At 44.2% G+C, this 11,384-nt stretch overlaps 1 pseudogene across 1 annotated transcript; it reads left to right on the forward strand.

Annotated features, from left to right (window-relative positions):
* The first annotated feature begins 208 nt into the window (after window positions 1-208).
* LOC147901193 (pentatricopeptide repeat-containing protein At5g27110-like) lies at window positions 209-7,790 on the forward strand (annotated as a pseudogene). Its single transcript, XR_015541239.1, has 2 exons — window positions 209-4,282; window positions 7,763-7,790. The product of XR_015541239.1 is annotated as a pentatricopeptide repeat-containing protein At5g27110-like (transcript).
* The last annotated feature ends 3,594 nt before the right edge of the window (window positions 7,791-11,384 follow it).

Raw genomic sequence — 11,384 nt, forward strand, 5'->3', positions numbered from 1 at the left:
CTTTTCTTGGTTGCCCGGGGCATCCTTTGGCTGTGTGTAACCACCCTGAGAGCAGTGCTCACCCATGCCCGCCTATAGTGCATTGAATCGTGCCTGCCAATGATTTGGAGCAGTGCCCACGGTGCTCAAGGGCAAAGGTCATCCTTACTCCCTAGATTTGATTGTGAAGAAGGGAGTGGGAAGACCTCCTTTGTAATGGTACATGGAAAAAGAAGATAGTACGCACGACAAATTTTTTTGCACACTAAAACTGTAGAATTACTCCAAGATCATGGTCTTGGACTAAGAACTCATTGCTTAGTCAATCCCAGATGCTCAGATTTCCGAGACATACAACGGATGATACAACCCAACAGCAACTTTTTTTCAACTGTGACAAAGACCCAACTATCCAGGGAATCGACCGGGACAAACCAACTGGTTGGATGTACAGCAAGAACAGACATTGAGCTAGCGGACATCGGCCACATGTGCAACGCCAGTATTGAGCCTGGCGTCCCGGTGGATGCACAACTATTGGGAGATGCTGGGGCTAGAGGAGACACTGAGCATCTTGGACCGGATGGCTGAGCTCCCTTCGGTTGAGAACTTAATCTGCATCTTGCGGAAGTGCAGGGAAAAGAAAGCTCTGTCATGTGCCAGGCGGGTGCATGCACACGTGTCTAATATTGGCCTGGAAGCTCACAGAGCCGTTGGGAACCACATTGTGCCCATGTTTGTGGAATGTGGAACTGTGTACGATACTCAGCGGGTTTTTAACAGGCTAGTACATCGGAATGAGCATTCATGGACATCTCTTATGTTAGGGTACATTCAATGTGGGCAAATGCAGCATGCTTTAAACCTGTACCAGAAAATGCAAGAGGATCGTGTGCATCCTAGCAAGTATACGCATATTGCCCTACTAAAAGTTTGTTCTAGGCTGAAAGACATTGAAAGGGGCAAGGAGATTCATGCTGAGATTGCCCAAAAGGGACTTGAAAGAGATCCTTTTGTTGGCAATACTTTGGTCGACTTCTATGCCAAGTGTGGCTCACTTGGAGAGACATGCGAGGTCTTTGACAAGCTGATAGTCCGAAACGTTGTGTCATGGAATGCGCTCATTGCAGGATATGCTGAACACGGGCATGGTCAGGAAGTGCTGAATTATTTTGAACGTATGAGAATCGAGGACATCTCTCCAGATGCTGTCACGTATGTCTGCATCTTAAAATCTTGCGCCAGCATAGGAGCCATTGACAATGGTCAAGAAGTACACATGGAGATAGCACGAAGGGGATTTGAAAGAGATCTTTTTGTTGGCAATGCTTTGATCGACCTATATGCAAAATGTTGCTTACTTTCGGAGGCACAGAATGTCTTTGACAAGCTGCCAGTTCGTGATGTTGTGTCATGGAATGCACTAATTGCAGGATATGCTGAACATGGACCTGGCCAGGAAGCACTGAATTGTTTTGAGCAGATGCAACTGGATGGCATCCCTCCAGATACTGTCACTTTTGTTTGTGTCTTCAAGGCTTGTGGCAACATAGGAGCCATAGGCAAGGGCCGAGAAATACACATGGGAATCAAGCAAAAGGGATGTGAAAGAGTTCTTTTCGTTGGCAACACTTTGGTCGACATGTATGCCAAATGTGGCTCATTGATAGAGGCACAGGAAGTCTTTGACAAGCTGCCAGTTCGAAATGCTGTATCATGGAATGCTCTGATTGCAGGATATGCTGAACATGGACCTGGTGACAAAGCACTGAAATGTTTTGAACAGATGCAACTGGAAGGTGTTTCTCCAGGTGTTGTCATGTTTGTTCGCGTCTTGAAAGCTTGCAGTAGGATTGGAGCCATAGACAAGGGCCGAAAAATACATCTGGAAATCACCCGAAAGGGATTTGAAGAAGATCTTTTTGTCGGTAGTGCTTTGGTCGACATGTATGCCAAATGTGGCTCCCTGTTAGAGGCACGGGAAGTCTGTGACAAGCTACCAGCTCGAGATTTGGTGTTGTGGAATGTACTGATGGCAGGTTATGCTGAACATGGACCTGGTCAGCAAACACTGAAATGTTTTGAGCGAATGCAACTGGAGGGCGTCTCTCCGGATGCACTCTCATTTGTGTGTCTATTAAAAGCTTGTGCCAGCATTGGAGCTGTGGGCAACGGGCAAGAAATACATGCTGCGACTGCACAAAAAGGCTTTGAAAATGAGATTTTTGTTGGTAACACCTTGGTTGACATGTATGCAAAATGTGGCTCAATGTCACATGCATGGGAAGTATTTGACAAGCTGCCAGTGCGAGATGTGGTGTCATGGAACACTCTAATTGCAGGATATGCTGAACATGAATCTGGTCACGAAGCATTGGAATGTTTTGAACTGATGCAACTGGAGGGTGTCAATTCAGACACAGTCACATTCTTTTCTGTGTTAAAAGCTTGTGGTAGCATAGGAGCTATAGGCAAGGGTCAAGAAATACATGTAGAAATCATACACAAGGGTTTTGAAAGAGATATTTTTGTTGGCAGCTGTTTGGTTGACATGTATGCTAAGTGTGGCTGGCTTTTGGATGCACAAGAGATCTTTGAGAGGCTGCCAGCTCAAAATGTTGTGTCATGGAATGCACTAATTGCAGGATATGCTGAACATGGTACTGGTCATGAAGCGCTGAATTGTTTTGAGCAGATGCAACTGGAGGGCATCTCTCCGGACATTGTCACGCTTGTTTGCATCGTGAAAGCTTGTGGGAGCGTCAGAGACATAGGCAAGGGCCGAGAAATACATACGGAGATCACAAAAAAGGGACTTGAAGGAGATCTTTGTGTTGGCAACATGTTAGTTGACGTGTATGCCAAATGTAGCTCACTTTCGGAGGCACATCAGGTCCTTGATAAGCTGGCTGCTCGAAGTGTGGTGTCATGGAATGCAATAATCGCAGGATATGTTGAACATGGGCCCTGTCAAAAAGCACTAGAATGTTTTGAACAAATGCAGCGGGAGGGTATCCCACCAGATGCAGTCATATTTGTCCATACATTGAAAGCCTGTGGCAGTATAGGAGCCATAAGCAAGGGCCGAGAAATCCACTCACAAATCAAACAAACAGGATTTGAAAGAGATCTCCTTATTGGCAGCACTTTGGTGGACATGTATGCAAAATGTGGCTCACCTGCAGAGGCACGGAAAATCTTTGACAAGCTGCCAGTTCAAGATGCTGCCTTGTGGACTGCAATGATAAAAGGATATGGCTTGAACCATGAGGGTAACTTGGCTGTAAAATGCTTTGAGGACATGAAAGAACATGGTGTGAAGCCAGATGCTGTTACATTCACATGTCTTCTTGCTGCGTGCAGCCATACCAATCTGGTATTCAAGGGCCAAGAGTATTTCAAGATGATGAAAGAAGAATATGGCATTATACCGAGAATAGATCACTATGCTAGCATGGTTGATCTTCTTGCGAGATCAGGACATTTGTTTGAAGCAAATAAATTTCTGGAAACTATGCGTTGTCCTCCCTCTGAAGAAATGTGGATAGCGATGCTTAGTGCCTGCAAAACTTATGGGGAAGCAGAACTAGGACTGAGATGCTTTCAGCAGCTTGTCCAGATGAATCCAGAATCTGCTTCTTCCTATGTGCTTATGGCAGATGTCTATGCAAGTGCTGGCAAGTGGGATGATGCTCATAGAATAGAGGAGCTGAGGACAAATGCCAGGGCAAAGAAAAAGCCTGCAGGTGCTTTGATAGAAGTGAATAAGAAGATGCATGAGTTTGTGGTAGGTGACAATCGAAGTAAAGAAATTTCAGCAGTGCTAGACATCTTGAGCTCACGTATGAAGGAGGTAGGGCACGTGCCAAATCTAAATCTGGTTTTGAAACCAAACTTATTGAAAGAGATTGATGCTGCATGATCAAAGCATGCAGAGAAACAGCTCTTTGGCTCGACACATGACAGGACAAACACTGGGAGTGAAAACCAGAGAAATGTCAATGACACTAACACTGAACCAATTATGGCAGAAGCAAGGCCTACTGTGAATGCTTCTACAGCTCTGTCCTGAAAACCTTGAATGGAGGAAGAGGGATGCTGATAGTAGTGGAAAGCAAAGGTGGTGCCCACTGCCATGTGAGTCCTCAGGCCAAAGCGAAGGTCACCACACAAGACCACTCCTCACAAGGCACAAGACCACTTCTCACAAGGTACAATTATGTATCGGCTTCATCACGAGAAGGTGCTGCCATGTGAGCCCCTCAGGCCAACGTGAACACCATGCAAGACCACTTCTCACAAGGTACTTATTATGTATCTGCTTCGCCATGAGAAGAACAAGGAGGAAAGTGGCAGGAAGAGGATAGCAGGGAGAGGGGAATGAGAAGAGAAGGAGAGACGAGGGTGGGATTGTCAGTTAAGGAAAAGGGGAGGGGAACTGGCTGGACAGGGGTTGTGGATTGATGAGAAGGGACTCGAGGCAAGAAGATACCTGGAACAAATTGGTGTGCTCTGCTTGTGAAACCATCATAGTTCTATCAACGGCAAGCTAGAACTGTAATTGTTGGTATGGTTCTCACCTGAAAACTTTATCATGACCTTCCATGAGAAGGGTGCATGGTTGATACTGAGACACAACTTCCTCTCAGTCCTTCCTCGAATTCTCGAGAAACATCCCTTGCTACTTAACTATCTTCTCAGTCTTAAGTCACACCTATAGCTCCCACTGCAACTTGGAACAAGTCGATCTCATCGATTGCCTTATATAAATTAACTCGACTCCGCATCGAGTTTTAATGTCTTGGCAAAATTTGTTATATTCCATCCTGAGACTGAGATGGTTTGCACGACACCATCTTTGAGTGGAGTCACTACCACTGGTATCGTGGCTAGGCTTCCATAGTCTCGCTCGTGTCTTGCAGTTGCTCCTTAAAGAAACTTGCTCATAGGGAGCCATTTGCAACTATTGTCCCAAACTAAATGTCATCTTAAGTTCTTTAAATTGCTCCAGGAGAATCACTTGTCTAGATTTTTAATAGACAAGTGAGCTATCTTCTTCGCACAAAAGTCTGTGTGGGCTAGCTGAGTGTGGAGCGAAACAGTGACACACAATGACATGCATACATGTGTGTGAGGGTACACGATTGCAAGATTGGATGCATTGGGTCCCTGTCCATGTAGTATTTACATATTGATGCCAAATAGGCATAACTGATACAACTGTATGTTAGAAATTGACCAACAGAGGGTATGCACAGCGGAAGACTGATAGAATAGCTCAGGAGCTCACACAGTGTGTGTGTGGGAGTGGAATCACAAACTTCTTAATGTAGTGTGCATCACACAGATGTGTAGACTCATCAATAGACAATGAACGAGCCAGATATAGAAGCTACCAAAATAATATATTTCCGTCCAAAAGTATGGACACAACAAAAGAGAGTGTTATGGAAATTATATTCTGATATATCTTGCTTAGGATATTATTATTTTAGTCAAGTGTGACTATGGCAAAGTACTCCATAGGTACTCCATAGGAGCGCATGGATGCAGTGGGGGTCCTAGTGGATACTTTGTGTGGTTAGTTGGGGACGCCTAACTAGCTTGTGTTTTGCCATGCTAGATGGTCGGTATTGTGGGTGATTCTATGTTAATACTGATGTTGCTAGTGTTATTGGTGTTGTGCTTGATTATTGTGCTTTGAGCGCGGTTATGTTGGGATCGGTTGATTCGGTGATTCGTTCAATCGATTGCTAATAACTAATGTAATTGGCGGCTTGAGTACAGGTGATGGAACTCATAGTGAGGATTGGAGTTAGTGCGAGGGTACCGATCAAGGTGTCGCACAATGCATTATTTATGGCCATGGGCCAATTTTGTATTTCTTTATTATTGCAAGTTTTGAGCACTATATTTTGGAGTGGACATAATTCAAATTTGGGCCCTAAGATGGCTATGTAAAGCAAATCCCTCATTTTGGAAGAGAGGGATAATTTTGGCTCCTTGGTGCTTTTATGAAATATGATCTAAATGAGGAAGCGTGAGCCACTCATCTAGGGGGGGGGAGATTGTACCCAGTCTGCTGTCGCTATAGTGGTGTGATTTGTGTTCTTATTCTCCAATTGATTAAGTGGTGAATTTGTGTGGAAGAGTTTTATCTTTTGGTTTCAGAGAGAGAGATCCAAAGTCCCACCAGAGCGTGGTCCTTTGATCTTACCACAAGGTACTTCTACTATCTGCTGGATATCTCTAGACTCGAGCCCGCGTGCTCCACCTCGAGCTTATGTGGACTCTTTGCCCTATATGATCCTCTCCACCTTATTGCCTGTGTATCAGCCTAGGTGGGCAGCACCTTGCTGAGCTAGGTCTGCATCTCTCCAGCCTCTGTGTCCTCCTGGATGTAGGCTCATAGGTTGCTGGTCTGCTGCTCCTGCTGCTCCCTGAAGTGCTGCTCCTGAGAATGAATTGTGAGGACACAATGGCCTCTTTATATAGGCCCCAAGGGGCTGGAAATACCACTGACCAGCATCCTCATTCTGGCCGACTTTCTGCCCCCCCCTGGCCAACTTTATGCAGGAAGCCCTGTCTAAGGGCCCTTTCCTGGCCCTCTTGTACTGCTGCCAGGCGCCAAGGGCAGCCCCCATTGGGCCCCACCCTTGGGCACATCTATGGCCAGGTGGCTGGCCCACCATAGCCTCCACCTCTGCCCCTTTGCTGCAATCAGGTCCTCTCTCCATGTGGACAGCCTCTGGATCTCCTTCTGCCAGATCTGCCCTCCAAGAAGCCCTTAAATTGCTAGGTATCTCTTCATATGTGCTACCCACATGACAGCCATCATGCTGTCCATGTGGCAGCCCCTTCTTTTCAGTCTTTTCTCTGGGCAAATACCCTAGGTCTCCCTCCTCAATGCTCTCCTCATATTAGGGCTTACAGATGGGGAGGTGACGTTTCCAACACTGTAGGTAAAGTCTAGAGCCTTCTTGTGAGGTTGGATGGAGAGGGGCTGATTGCTGCTTCTCTCCTACTTCTTGCGCAGTGTTTGCTGGTCTTCTCTTGAAGGCCATTGAAGCTGCATTGTTGATGGGATAGAATGAGGGAATGGGGCCTACTCTTGAAGTGGTTGTACGTCTTGATTTTACTTGACTATTCACATGGTAAGAAAATATAAAATAATAGCATTTGAGAAGCACTCTCTGTGTGTGTGTGCGCGCGCGCTTAGAATCAGAACCTTGCACCTAGTTTGGTGGTAACAAAATGCTGAAAGATACATAAATCAGATTTCTTCTTCAAACGTAGCCCCATGTAAATCTAGAAAAGTCATCAATAAAGGTGATTAAGTACAGATTCTTTCCCCAAGAATTGTGTCCTCATTGGACCATACTATATATAAACTGCAATTTTGTGACTGCTCTACGTGATCTATTCCTTGGAAAGGCATTCCCGTGCACCTGTTACGGAAATTATATTTCTGATATATCTTGTTTTGGACATTATTATTTTAGTCAAGTGTGACTATGGCAAAGTACTCCATAGGAGCGCACCGGACGTGGCGGGGGTCCTAGTGGATACTTTGTGTGGTTCGTTGGGGACGCCTGACTAGCTTGTGTTTTGCCATGCTAGATGGTCGATATTGTGGGCGATTCCATGTTAATACTGATGTCGCTAGTGTTATTGGTATTGTGCTTGATTATTGTGCTTTGAGCACGGTTATGTTGGGATCGGTTGATTCGGTGATTCATTTAATCGATTGTTAATAACTAATGTAATTGGCGGCTGAGTACAGGTGATGGAACTCATAGCGAGGATTGGAGTTAGTGCGAGGGTACCGATCGAGATGTCGCGCAGCGCGTTTTATATGGCCATGGGCCAATTTTATATTTGCTTTATTATTGCAAGTTTGAGCAATACATTTTGTATTGGACATAATTCATTTTTGAGCCCTAAGATGGCTATGTAAAGCAAATCCCTCATTTTGGAAGAGATGGATAATTTTGGCTCCTTGGTGCTTTTATGAAATATCATAATTACTCTAGATGAGGAAGCATGAGCCACTCATCTAGGGGGGGAGATTGTACCCAGTCTGCTGTCGTTTTCGTGGTGTGATTGTGTTCTTCTTCTCCAATTGATTAAGTGGTGAATTTGTGTTGAAGATAATTACCTTTTGGTTTCAGTGGTATCAGAGCTTTGGTGATGCTCTTGTGAAGGAAGAAAGAAAAGAAAGTCTGAAGCTCCCTCGTTTTGATGATGCTCTTGTGAAGGAAGAAAGAAAAGAAAGTCTGAAGCTCCCTCGTTTTGATTGAAAAAAAAGAAAAAAAAGACACCTTGGAGAGAGATAAGTTTTGTGGAGGAATTCAAGAGGACCACCTGAGTGTGCAGAATCACAGCTTGTGGAGAGAGAGAGCTTACATTGAATGATGTGTCCACGGAGCCACGGATGTGTTTTTTGAGTCCCTTGCGAATTTTGAAGACGCCTCCTAGTTCTTAGAGCTCACAATGCACAGACTCCAGAGTCCAGACGTCCATCATAGGCATGCATTAAAGCCGCCTTAGCGATCGTGCACTCTACTAGGCCTAGCCTTAGAGCAACCGCCGTGAGCATAGCAGCGTGCCTCGGCTAGCGCGCCACCTGTCTGCACTGTGCAGAGTCTGAACCTTTGCGTGCCCATTGCAGACCTACCAGGAGCCTCCCATTGCGTATGCCCGTCTGCGGACCTGCAGCCGCTTGCAGGACTTTAGCCTGCGTGCCATCTTAAACTTTGAATCCTACGCACTGAAGCAGCATGCAGGCAGCCTTTGGTCCTCTGCCATCGCAAATAGGAATCCGCACACCGTGAACTGGGCAGATTCTATCGCGCCACACCGTCGCCATTGGGAAAATAGTCTTTGCAGAGCCTTTATCTCACCGCACGCAGTCCTCTAAGCACTTATAACTCAGGACAGATGTATTGGCCTTCGCGCACACCATCCTACCACGTCCTCACGGACTCCGTAGCACTAAGGAGCCTCTGACTAAGTCTGATATCCTCGACGGCTCTGTCTCTACTCAATCCTCGTAGTGCGTCAGCTTATGTCCTAGTCTGTGTCCTCAAGGAGTCTGACTGTTTGAGACTCTAAGCTATTTTATTTGCCTCTGACGCCGAACCCATACAGGCCTTATTACTCTGGTTGACATCCATATACAAGTCTGCATCATTGGCCGGGGTTGTCAAGCAAAAGGTTCTTCTTTGCCTAAAATTCAAGCAAGGCCACTCCACCGACTAGCAAAGGGCGTATTAAAAAAAAAAAGAAAAAAGAAAAAAGAGAGCAAAGCAAAATCTGAAGAAGCTCGAATCAAGAAGGCGATTGGAATCACGAAATCACTGTGCAATTAATTGGAGAGTGGTCGAGCACAAAGATGACTACAAGTGACATCATCGGTCACATATCTCCCACTCTAGTCTTTTCTACTTCCGATCAAAGAGCGAGATAAGTGATTTCTTTTGCTTTATATTTCATACCATACACTCGAATCACACTTTCTTTCATCCGTCTAATTTTCATACACTTATTATCCTTATTTCGCTCCACTCCGCTTTACTTGTATTTATCGCATTAGCATGGGCATCAGCCACAACCACCCACGCTTCAAGAGCAGTTAGTCGCACTTCAGGCATAGTTGGCCGATGAGTGTGAGCGTAGGGGGAGATTGGAAAAGAAAATCAATGGTAAGAAAAGGAAGAGGCATTCATCTGACGATGAGTCATCCGATGATGAGTCATCCGATGATGATTCCGACGATGATCCTATTATCAGGACAGTCAAAGCCACATTGAAAGCACATAATTCGAGAAAGGAGAGTAAGATAAGTAGAAAAGCTTTCTCATTTCAAAGTTTTAATGGAAAGAAAGAAGCACACATTGTCTTGCCAGTCAGTTAGATGATTATTTTTCAGGGGAGAAATTCTCTGAAAAAGATAAGATTAAATGTGCTGCAAATCATTTAGTGGAGAGTGCTGTACTTTGGTGGAACATCACTAAGCACAGTAAAAGGCGACCAAAATCTTGGAAGTCTTTTCAAAAGCTCATCAAGAGAGATTTCCTTCCCTCACATTTCAAAGCAAAAGCCAAACAATAGTGGGATACTTTCAGGCAGTTCGATAAGGAAACAATCTCCACATACACTGATAGGTTTTGGCAAACGTTGATCCAATTACAGTCCTTAGAGAAAGTTAATGAGCGAGATCAATGCAGGAAGTATGTGGCAGGTCTAAAATCTAAGTTGAGAGCCGAGATTAACATGTTTCATCCTCGCTCACTAAACTCTGAAAAAACCAACGGAATGCAATTATAGCACATATGATAAAGAATTAACCGCTGTTGTGCATGCTTTACGAATGTGGAAACACTATTTGATGGGAGCTGAGTTTCTTATCAAAATTGATAAGCAAAGTATCAAGCATTTGTTGACTCAGCCACTTATATCCGATAGGCATCATTTATACAGAGTTTTCAGCCCATGATTCAGTATCAACTTGGAAAAGAAAATGTAGTTGTTGATGCTCTTAGCAGAAAGCCAAGTATTAATCACATCACTGTTGTAGAGACCTAGCCTTTCGAAGGTATGAAGAATTTCTATCAAGAGGATCTAGACTTTTTCGATATATGGAACAAATTAGAGAATAATAATTGGAATCCTATGTTGGACTATTCATGTAATGACGGATACCTCTTTTATCAAAAGAAATTATGCATCACTCGACCCTTTAGACAAATTGTAATGGAAGAAATGCACCAATCACCATATATGGGACATAGGGGAGTGACTGCTACTTTGCAAGTGATAGCGAGGGAATTTCATTGGCCTACTATAAGAAAAGATGTGGCTAAGTTTGTAGCCGAATGCATCACTTGCCAAAAGATCAAGAGTTACAAAGGAAAAACTCCAGGATTGCTAATGCCTTTGCCTATTCCTACGCAACCTTGGAAACAAATATCTATGGATTTCATAACGGGTTTTCCTACTACAGCGAATCAAAATGATATGATCTGGACGATAGTAGATCGCTTTAGTAAGCAAGCTTATTTCATCCCATGCAAGAAGACTTTAACAGCTCAGCAAGTTGCGTATTTATTCATCAAGCATATCTTTGTTCATCATGGCTTGCCAAAGATTATAGTGTCTGATTGAGATTCGAAGTTTTGCAGTAATTTCTGGACTGCATTATTTTATAATCTAGGCACTAAGTTAGATTTCTCATCAGCTTTTCATCTAGAATCGAATGGACAAACTGAAGTTACAAACAGTACTATTCTGGATATGATAAGAGCTTATGCGAGAAGTCAACCAAAGACTTGGGACAAATACATTCATCTCTTACAGTTTGCTTATAATAATACTCCTCATTCTGCAACTAGAAGAGCACCCTT

Source organism: Dipteris shenzhenensis, chromosome 6 (genome assembly GCF_047967505.1).
Source record: "Dipteris shenzhenensis isolate YYH24624 ecotype China chromosome 6, Dip_SZ_1.0, whole genome shotgun sequence".
NCBI classification, from domain to species: domain Eukaryota; kingdom Viridiplantae; phylum Streptophyta; class Polypodiopsida; order Gleicheniales; family Dipteridaceae; genus Dipteris; species Dipteris shenzhenensis.